We start from the raw sequence: 9,728 nt of genomic DNA on the forward strand, positions 1-9,728 counted from the left end.
TCACTGCCATTGGGGTCACTGCTCATTGCTAGTGGCCCCTGTGAGTGTCCAAGACTGCAACTGTTTATGGAAGTAGAAAGCCATTCCTTCTTCCACGAAGTTGCTGGTGGTTTTGAACTGCAGACCATGTGGTCTGCAGTCCAATGTGTAACCACTATGCCACCAGGGTTCCTATGGGGGTGAAGACATCTTCCTGGAAATTGTTCCAAGACCAGCCTGCACCCATGGAGATGTTTCACAACACAATGTGTTTCTAAGTATTCGTCCGTGCGCATTTCCACTGTGTCGCAATGTGGTTCCAAAGCCATCAGTGCACAGTGGTCAACCAGCAGTGGGGAAGCAAAGGTTCCAGGTGGTGGCCGACTTCAAGGGCGTGATTTAACTCTGAAGATTAGTGAGGACTTCCCGTTTTATCACTTATCGGTAGTCCATCTCAGTCATGGTCTTGAGAGAGGTGGCTTCACGGAGTTCCAGCACAGCCTGTCATTTCTATCCAAGTTTCTCCAGGGATTATTTGTGCTTCCCACTTTCTCACCTCCCATAATGAGTCCATGGGTTTTCTCAATAGACACACCAATGTCACGCTTCTAGGGTTCGTCCTTCACTCCCACTTTTCATCAGGATAATGAAACTCTCTGAAAATGATGTTGTCCACTCACTTACAACCTCAAATGACAGCCAAGCAGGAAGGGAAAACTAATGGTAAGCTCTCTGAGGTCAAAGTTAAACCCAGCAGTCACCCCTACCAACATTTTTTTTTAAAAAACAATACCATCAGGTTGAGTCCAATTCAAAATGAAACTGCTCCATAGACCGACCAAGGCTGTGAATCTGTACAGAGCAGAGCACCATCTCATTTTCCTAGTGAATGAGAGCTGGCTTCAAACTGCCTACCTTTCCGTTTGCATCTAAGCACTCTACCGTGGCGCCAGAAGGGCTCCTAGTCAGTCCTCAGATCTGCAATTCTAGCAATTCTTAAAAGCAGCCCCTTTGTTAGTAGTGCTTGAAGAGCTTTGGAAATATAATTGTAACATGGTCCAAAGTAAAATTAAAATTTAGATTTTCTTTTAGAGAGACGATGAACAATACGGTCCTTTTTACAGCAGCGGAAAGCCTCGAGCCATCCGTTCTACTCCTTCAATGAGCTTCATTCAATAAATGCTAAGCCTTGAAGCTTTTAAATGTATTAAAGTGATTATGATATCATCACTCCAAAGGCATTTCAATAGAACATTAAGACAGAAATAATTTTCCTCCACACAAATGGCATAACAGTAACACAAAGTTGATTAAATGCACATTGTATCAAAAATATTTCCAGTACTTATAGAGATAGATATATAGATAGATAGATGGATACTGTTAACTAGAACCCAGGGAAGAGGAGCTAAAGTGATAAGGCATTCAGAGTAGAGTAAATTTTAACAATAAGTTTTCAAAATTTAAATTGTAACTTGATGGTGACTTTGCTTGCTAGTTTATTGGTGAAGTCACACAACAGGAGGGAGGGTGGGGTCAAAATTAATAAATACTGAAAAAGAACAAGTCTATGTTTTCTCTTCTCATAAGCCCAAATATATTCCATACTCACATATGCCACCTTTCCTTAAACACCTCAGTGTGGCGACTGGTAGAAATATGAATCTATTTATTTAAAATGTCACTTGAAATACCCAGGCAGCAACTCTGGAAGGGGCACGTGGCTAACGTCAAACTGGGAGGTGTAGAAACATTAGGACAATAGACAATGCACGGATCAGAGCAAAACTGCAAAACATAAGATTCGCTGTCTTGCAGGATTGTTACAGAATTCTAGTAGCACATATAAGGGGATTATAAATTCATATTTGAACTTATCCCCTATTAAACCTTCAGTAAAAGGGTCAGTTGGCTGGCTGTCGAAGCCAAGGTACCGGGAAGGAAAAAAGGAGGAACTGATACCAAGGGCTCAAGTAGCAGAAAATGTTTTAAGAATGATGAGGGCAAAAATGTACAAACGCAATTGACACAATGGCTGGCTGGATGGATTGTGATAAGAGTGGTACGAGCCCCCAATAAAATGATTTTTTTTAAAAGCCAAGTCACCTTGGTTACATGCTAAAGAAGAAATCCTTGTAGACACTCCTGAGAGATAACATTAAGGAAAGGGGAGGTTTCCATTCCTTTTAAGTGTGTATAGATGAACTCCTTAAATCTTCATGTTTAAGACTCTGCCCTTCTATTTTGCTCAGCTTTAAAGAGAGAATAGTTTCCACTGGCATTTAAAAATTAGATAGCACCCTAATTTGAGATGGATGTGTGATAGGGTATTAGGATTGTTTTTGTAACGGGTATCAATTTGAGACTTGTCATATTTTGGTTTGGCTTGGTTTAGTCTTGTCATATTTTGTATGAACACTTCTCATCAATTATTTTGCCTCTTAAGTTTGTATGCGTGACAAGAGGACCCAAGATGGTGGACTAGGTAAATATACTACCCAGACCCTTTTCAACAGTGATTCTCAACCTGTGGGTCACGACCCCTCTTTCACAGGGGTTGCCTAAGACCATCAGAAAGCACACATGTGCAATGGTCTTAGGAACCAAGACACCACTCCTCCCTTTATCCATCTCCAGGCAGATCCACCCACCTGCAGATACACCCACCTGCGAGTATCCAGTGTGAAGACTGTTACCCATGCTTACACCATGCTTCAAGACAAAATTTCATTTATTATTAATTAGAAATAAATATTTCACAATGTATAATTACACATTGTTTTGTGACGAGTCCCTATGCTTTAATTACGTTCAATTTATAACAATGAAAACACATCCTGCATATCAGATATTTACATTATGATTCATAACAGTAACAAAATTACAGTTTTGAAGTATTAATGAAAATAATGTTATGGCTGGGGATCACCACAACATGAGGAACTGTATTAAAGGGTTGCGGCATTAGGAAGGTTGAGAACAACAACAAAAATCAAGAAACCAAGTAAAACATGAATAGCAATTGTGGAATTCCAGGCTTAAATGAAAAGATAAAGAAGAGCAACTACCAAATTGAAGAAGAAGCTGAATCAGAACAGCGAGCCACAGGTTGTAGAAGTGGTAAGTGTCCAACTGACCTGGCACAGCACAGCCATTTTGAGTCTCAGGAGCAGTCCTCTGCTTGCTTCAGCAGCGCCCACAGTGGCCGTCAACCAGAGGTTGAGATCACCCTCTTTACCATGCGCAACCTCTCGGTGACCCAAGGCATGACCTCCCAACCCCCCTCATCCAGCCACCAACTAAGCCGTCTTCCTCTGTCCTTCCCCAACTTGGTATTCCACACGACTCGCATCCCCTCCCCTCTTTCCCCACCCTCACAACATTCCTCCCCATCCACTACCCTGGCAGCCTGAGGAGCACTCCAGTGTATCCAGGTGCACTTTCACCACCACCACCAAGCCCACGCCAAGACACTTTCACTGGTGAATTATAGCAAACATTCAGAGAAGAGCTGATACCAGTTCTGTTCAGACAATTCCAGAGCATAGAAAAGAATAAACTATGTCCAACTCCTTTTATGTAACAATCATAACCTTGATAACAAAATGTAACAGATAACACTAAAAAAAAGAAAATTATACATCAATATCCCGCATGAGCATAGACACAAAAATCCTCACCAAAATCCAACAATTCAAGACGTACCAAGTCAGATTCATATCAGCTATGCAAAAATGGTTTAATATCACCAGAACAATCAACATAACCCACCGCCTAACTTAAAGAAAGGATAACAGCTACATGATTGTGTCCATTCATATAGAAAAGACATTCCACAAAATCCAACAACAATTCAAGACGTACCAAGTCAGATTCATATCAGCTATGCAAAAATGGTTTAATATCACCAGAACAATCAACATAACCCACCGCCTAACTTAAAGAAAGGATAACAGCTACATGATTGTGTCCATTCATATAGAAAAGACATTCCACAAAATCCAACATCCATTCCTAATAACAACACTCAATAAAATGGGAATCAAAGGGAAATTCCTCAACATAAGTAAGGGTATATACACCCTAAAGCCAACCCCCTAGTGGTGTACCAGGCTACATGTTAGGCTGTTAAGCACACATTTAAGCCCACCAGCTGCTCTGTGGAAGGAAGATGAACTGTCTCCTCATGGAAAGGCTCACCTTCTCATAAACTCTGCAAAGCAGGGCTTCTCTGACCTGTAAGTTGAAATTGACTCAATAGCAGTGAGGGAGTGAGTGAGTGAGTGAGTGAGTGAGTGAGTGAGTGAGTGAGTGAGTAAGTGAGTGAGTTACACAAAGGCAATGGCCAACCTTATTCTCAATTGGGGAGAAATGGAAAATATTCCCCATAAATCCAGTGATGCACATGGTAGACAACTGGGGAGGAAGTGGGGAAAGAGGAAAAAAAGATGAAAATAAGGAAGAAATGGGTAGTGGGGGCATGGGGTGATAACCCACCCAAAGGGAGGGTATTGTTTATATCTCCACAGGGAAAGAGGGACCAGACTTCAACCCAGTGCCCCAAGGTGTGAATGCAACATTCTGGTGTGGAGTAGAGAACCAGTGGAGAGGTCTGGGGGGTCTGGCCCCAGTACGAAATACTAAGTGGACACCTCCCCCCAGAAGACTTTATTTCAAAGGACAGCATTGAATTTGCAGCTCCGGGAGAGGGACATATCTGATCAGAGCACACGGGAGCAGATGAAGGGGGAGTAGGAGAGAATGGAGCACATCCTGGCCCACCAGGCTGAGGACGATGACCCCAATTAGAGCAGCCAGTCCACATGGCCAGCCCCACTATGTGACATGACTTCCCTCACTGATCTATGACCCTGCGGGGAACAGCACTGTGTGGGAATTGCGCCTGACCTGATCCCACCACACCCAGGCAAAGCACTGGAGGAGTGCAGCAGAACAGCAAGAGAATGGAGCAGCAAGGTCCCCAAGTAATGCTGAAAGTGGACTTTGGGGCCAGGGCATGGTGCCCCAACAGACTGGACTGGAAAATACTCTTAAAGGCCAACAAATAATCCTTGAGCTAACTACTAGCTTTTCTTTCTTGCTGTGTTTTGTTTTGTTCTTTTCAGTGGTTTGTTGTTGTTGTTGTTTTGTTGTATATTGTTTCTTGTATTGTTGTCTTGTTTTGTGCATATTATTATCTCTGCAGGTCTGTCTAAATAAGATAGGTTGGATGAACAATCTGGAGGGTAAAGTAATAGGATCAACAGTTCCGTAGGGACATGAGATAGGAGGAGGTGGGGGGAAAGGAAGTGGTGTTAACAAACCCAGGGACAAGGGAACAACAGGTGATCCAAATTGGTGGTGAGGTGGGTGTGGCAGGCCTGGTAGGGCATGCTCAAGGGTAATATAACAAAGAGGTATTGCTGAAACCCAGGTGGGAACAGAGCATGATAGTAGGACAGGAGGAAAGTCAAGGGAAATAGAGGAAAGAGCTGGGAGGCAAAGGGCATTTATAGAGGTCTAGAGAAAGACATGTACATATGCAAATATATATATATATATATATGAAGATGGGGAAATAGATCTATGTGCCTATATTTATAGGTTTAGTATTAAGGTGGCGGAAGGACATTGGGCCTCCACTCAAGCACTCCCTCAATGCAAGAATACTTTCTTCTATTAAGTTGGCATTCTATGATGCTCACCCTCCAGACATAACCACTGAAGACAAAGAGGGTGAATAAACAAATGCAGTTAAGAAAAATGATGGTGCCCAGCTATCAAAAGATGTAGCATCTGGGGTCTTAAAGGCTTGAAGATAAACAAGCAGCCATCTAGCTCAGAAGCAACAAAGCCCACGTAGAAGAACACACCAGCCTGTGTGATCACGAGGTGTTGAAGAGATCCATTATCAGGCTTCAAAGAACAAAAAATCATATCATTGGGTGCACACCTCCATGATAAGATCGCAGAGGACAAATGAGTTCATAAGCAAATGTGGCAAAGGAAGCTGAAGCTGATGGTGCTCAGCTATCAAAAGTTATAGCATCTAGGGTCTTAAATGCTTGAAGGTAAACAAGTGGCCATCTAGCTCAGAAGCAACAAAGCCCACACGGAAGAAGCACCACACCAGCCTGTGCGATCACGAGGTGTCGAAGGGAGCAGGTATAAAGCATCAGCAGAACAAAAAATATCTTACCATAGTGAATGAAGGGGGAAGTGCAGAGTGGAGACCCAAAGCCCATTTTTCTGCCACTAGAGATCCCCTTACAGAGGAGTCTAGGGGAGGAGATGAGTCAGTCAGGGTGCGATGTAGCACCAATGAAGAATACAGCTTTCCTCTAGTTCCTAAATGCTTCCTCCTGCCCCCCGCCCCCACCTACTATCATGATCCGAATTCTACCTTGCAAGTCTGGCTAGACCAGAGGATGCACACTGATGCAGATATGAGCTGGAGGCACAGGGAATTCAGGACGGATGATACCTTCAGGACCAGGGGTGTGAGTGGCGATACTGGGAGGGTAGAGGGAAAGTGGGTTGGAAGAGGGAACCACTTACAAGGATCTACATGTGATCTCCTTCCTGGGGGATGGACAACAGAAAAGGGGGTGAAGGGAGATGTCGGACAAGGCAGGATATGACACAATAATAATTTATAAATTATCAAGGGCTCATGAGGGAGGGGGAACAGGAAAAAGAGGACTTGGTACAAAGGGCTTAAGTGGAGAGCAAATGCTTTGAACAAGATGAGGGCAACGAATGTACAGATGTGCTTTACACAATTGATGTACGTATGGATTGTGATAAGAGTTGTATGAGCCCCTAATAAAAGGTTTAAAAAACCAGGAACCAGACAAGGATGTCCTTTATCACAAACTCCTATTCAATATCATATTGAAAAATCTTAGCCATTGCCATAAGGCAAGAAAGGGAAATAAAAAGGCATCCAAATTGGATAATGGAGAAGTACAGTTATCTCTGTTTGCAGATGAGGTGATCCTATGTAGAGAAAATCTCATAGACACAACAAGAAAACTACTGGAACTAATAGATGGATACATTAAAGTGGCATGATCACCATACAGAAATCAGTTAGATCCCTCTACGTTAGTGTTCTTCAAAGTGGGTAATTTCACTCCCTAAGAGGGATCTAGGAGGGCTGAGAAATCAGGAGCTATATTACAAAAGGTTCTCACTGCTGTGGAGTGATTCCTTATTTTCTGAAAAGGGGAAATGGGCCACGTAAATTTGAAAACCTATGCTCTACACTAATGAAGAGAAATCTGAACAGGAAGTCGGGAAAATGAGATTTATAATTGCCACGCAAAAGATGAAGTCGGAGCTCTCATCCTCCCTTGATCTAAAAACATACTACGCAGCCATGGTGGTCCAAATCCATTGTTGGGACAATGACAAGCACAAAATCCAATGGAACAGAAGTGAAAACCCTGAAGTAAATCCATCTACCTATGGAAGCTGATCTTTGACAAATGGTCCAAATCCGTTAAGTTGGAAGAGATCATCTCTTTAATAAATGGCAAAACTGGATATATACTTTCAGAAAAAGGAAACAGGATTAGTATCTCTCATCATATACAAAATGAACTCAAGGTGGATCAAAAATCTAAATCTAAAACCTAAGGCTATAAATATTATCAAAGAAAAAAACTAGGGACAAACATGGCACACTGAAGCATTTAAGGAACACATGTGAGTGGGAAATATATGTGGGCAAAATAGGGGTCCTAATGCATGGAACAAATATACAATCAAACATACCAAAAATGGGTGAACAGCAGAAAACAAACTAGATGGTAGGAGGCCTGCTACAAACTGAACATTTGTGTGCATCAAAACTATTTTAACTAAAGAGTTCAAATATCACCTTGGGAGCCCTAGGAGTCCTGGCCTTGCAGTGTTTAAGCCTTGGGCTGCTCACTGCAAAATCTGCAGTGCCAACCCACCAGCGCCCCAGCAGAAGAAAGGGCTTCCTCCACTCTCAAAGAGTCACAGTCTCTACTGAAACCCGAAATGGCGGTCCAGAGGAAGCCTGCACCGTGCAGACAAAGAGGGCTGGGGGCAAGCTTCTGTGGGAAAAGGGGAAGGAGAACTCGGGAAGAGCCATCATCAGATCTGCTGCCCTCCAGCCACTCGGGTTCTTGTTTCACCAGCTTTGCCAGAGCTTTTTAATTCTATCTGGAAACAGATTGGCCTAGGGTGAAAGATGATACATTTTTTGTTCATGGTAAGTAAACAAGAGCAGACCCAACTTTCGAAGTACTATGACCACATGGAGATGAATAAGCCTCCACTTGGAAACAAAAGTCATAAAGAGCCACCTCTCTCGATCTAACGAACAATGTCCATTCGTTGAATATAAAGATTTCAAGCTGATATCTCGGCAGTATGCTGCTGTCTTCATTATGGTTGGAGTTAATGACACTGAGAACGAGATGGCTGTTTATGAATTCATCCAGAGCTTTGTGGAAGTTTTAGATGAATACTTCAGCCAAGTGAGTGAATTAGATCTAATGTTTAATCTGGATAAAGCACACTTCATTTTGGATGAGGTGGTGCTAAATGGCTGTATCGTGGAGACCAACAGAGCAAGAATGCTTGCCCCCTCTACTAATTTTTGATAAGACGTCAGCGCTGAATCGTGGAATAGGCCTGACAGACAACACCCACTTACAGGAAATGTGGGTGTCATGGATACCTCCCAACATCTGCAGCTCACAGAATCTGGAAGGTCACACATGGAAAAGCAGGGTATCCTTCCAAAGACATTATAAATAGGTGTTTGCCACAGCTCCAAAAGGGAAAATAAAACTGTATTTCACAAGATGATGTACAAAGAAAGTTTCATCTCAACTAATAAGTTTAAATTCTTACTTTTTAAAATCTTCTTTTTCCCCTTGCATAGAATTTTGTTGAGTACCAAAGGAACCCTTTGGGGGCTCTGCTTCCTTTTGCAAATTAAATAAAGAAATTGGGAAAGAGTGGAGAAGGCTAACTTTATGCCAGTCTCATAAAATTGACTTGATTATTTTGAATAACAGTTTTAACAAAGTGTGTAGAAATGGGGGACTAAAAGACAGTGGAATTTTCCACTTTAAGAAAGAAAGAAAGAGTTACAGTCTCACAAACTTACAGGGACAATCGATGGCCATGAGTTTGGTGTCAGGTTTATGGCACCCTGGAGGTGTAGTGTTAACTCATTCAGCTGCTAACCATGAGGTTAGCGAGTTTAAAACCAAGTGAGTTTGAAACCAACAGGTGCTCCATGGGAGAAAGAAGAAGATTGCGGTCCCATAAAGAGTTACAGTCTGGAAATCCACAGGGGCAGTTCTACCTTGTTCTATAGAGTCATTATGAGGCAGAGCCAACTCAATGGGAGTGAATTTGATTAGTTTGGGGTTTTGATACCAGAAAAAAATTGGCAATAACTCACCTATAAAGGGACTACTAATCTCTAAAATTTATAGAAAACTAAAGCACCCACAAGTAAAAAGACCATCTAGTTTTGAAATGGCTAGAGGACACGAACAGCCATTTCACCAGAGAAGACATTCAAGCAGCCAACAGACACAAGAAGAAATACTAACATTAGCCACTGGAGAGAGACAAATCAAAACAATGAGGTATCATCCCACCCTCGCACGAATAGCAAAGTCCAAAAAGAGAAAACAGCAAATACTGGCTAGAATGTGGAGAAAATGGAACTTAGAATGAAATGGAATATAAAGTGT

The 9,728-nt window shown here is 42.3% G+C and overlaps 1 pseudogene; it reads left to right on the plus strand.

The window, feature by feature from the left end:
* Positions 1–8,203: 8,203 nt before the first annotated feature.
* Positions 8,204–8,775, plus strand: LOC142428591 (AP-4 complex subunit sigma-1 pseudogene; annotated as a pseudogene).
* Positions 8,776–9,728: the final 953 nt, after the last annotated feature.

Source organism: Tenrec ecaudatus, chromosome 16, assembly GCF_050624435.1.
Source record: "Tenrec ecaudatus isolate mTenEca1 chromosome 16, mTenEca1.hap1, whole genome shotgun sequence".
Taxonomy (NCBI): Eukaryota; Metazoa; Chordata; class Mammalia; order Afrosoricida; family Tenrecidae; genus Tenrec; species Tenrec ecaudatus.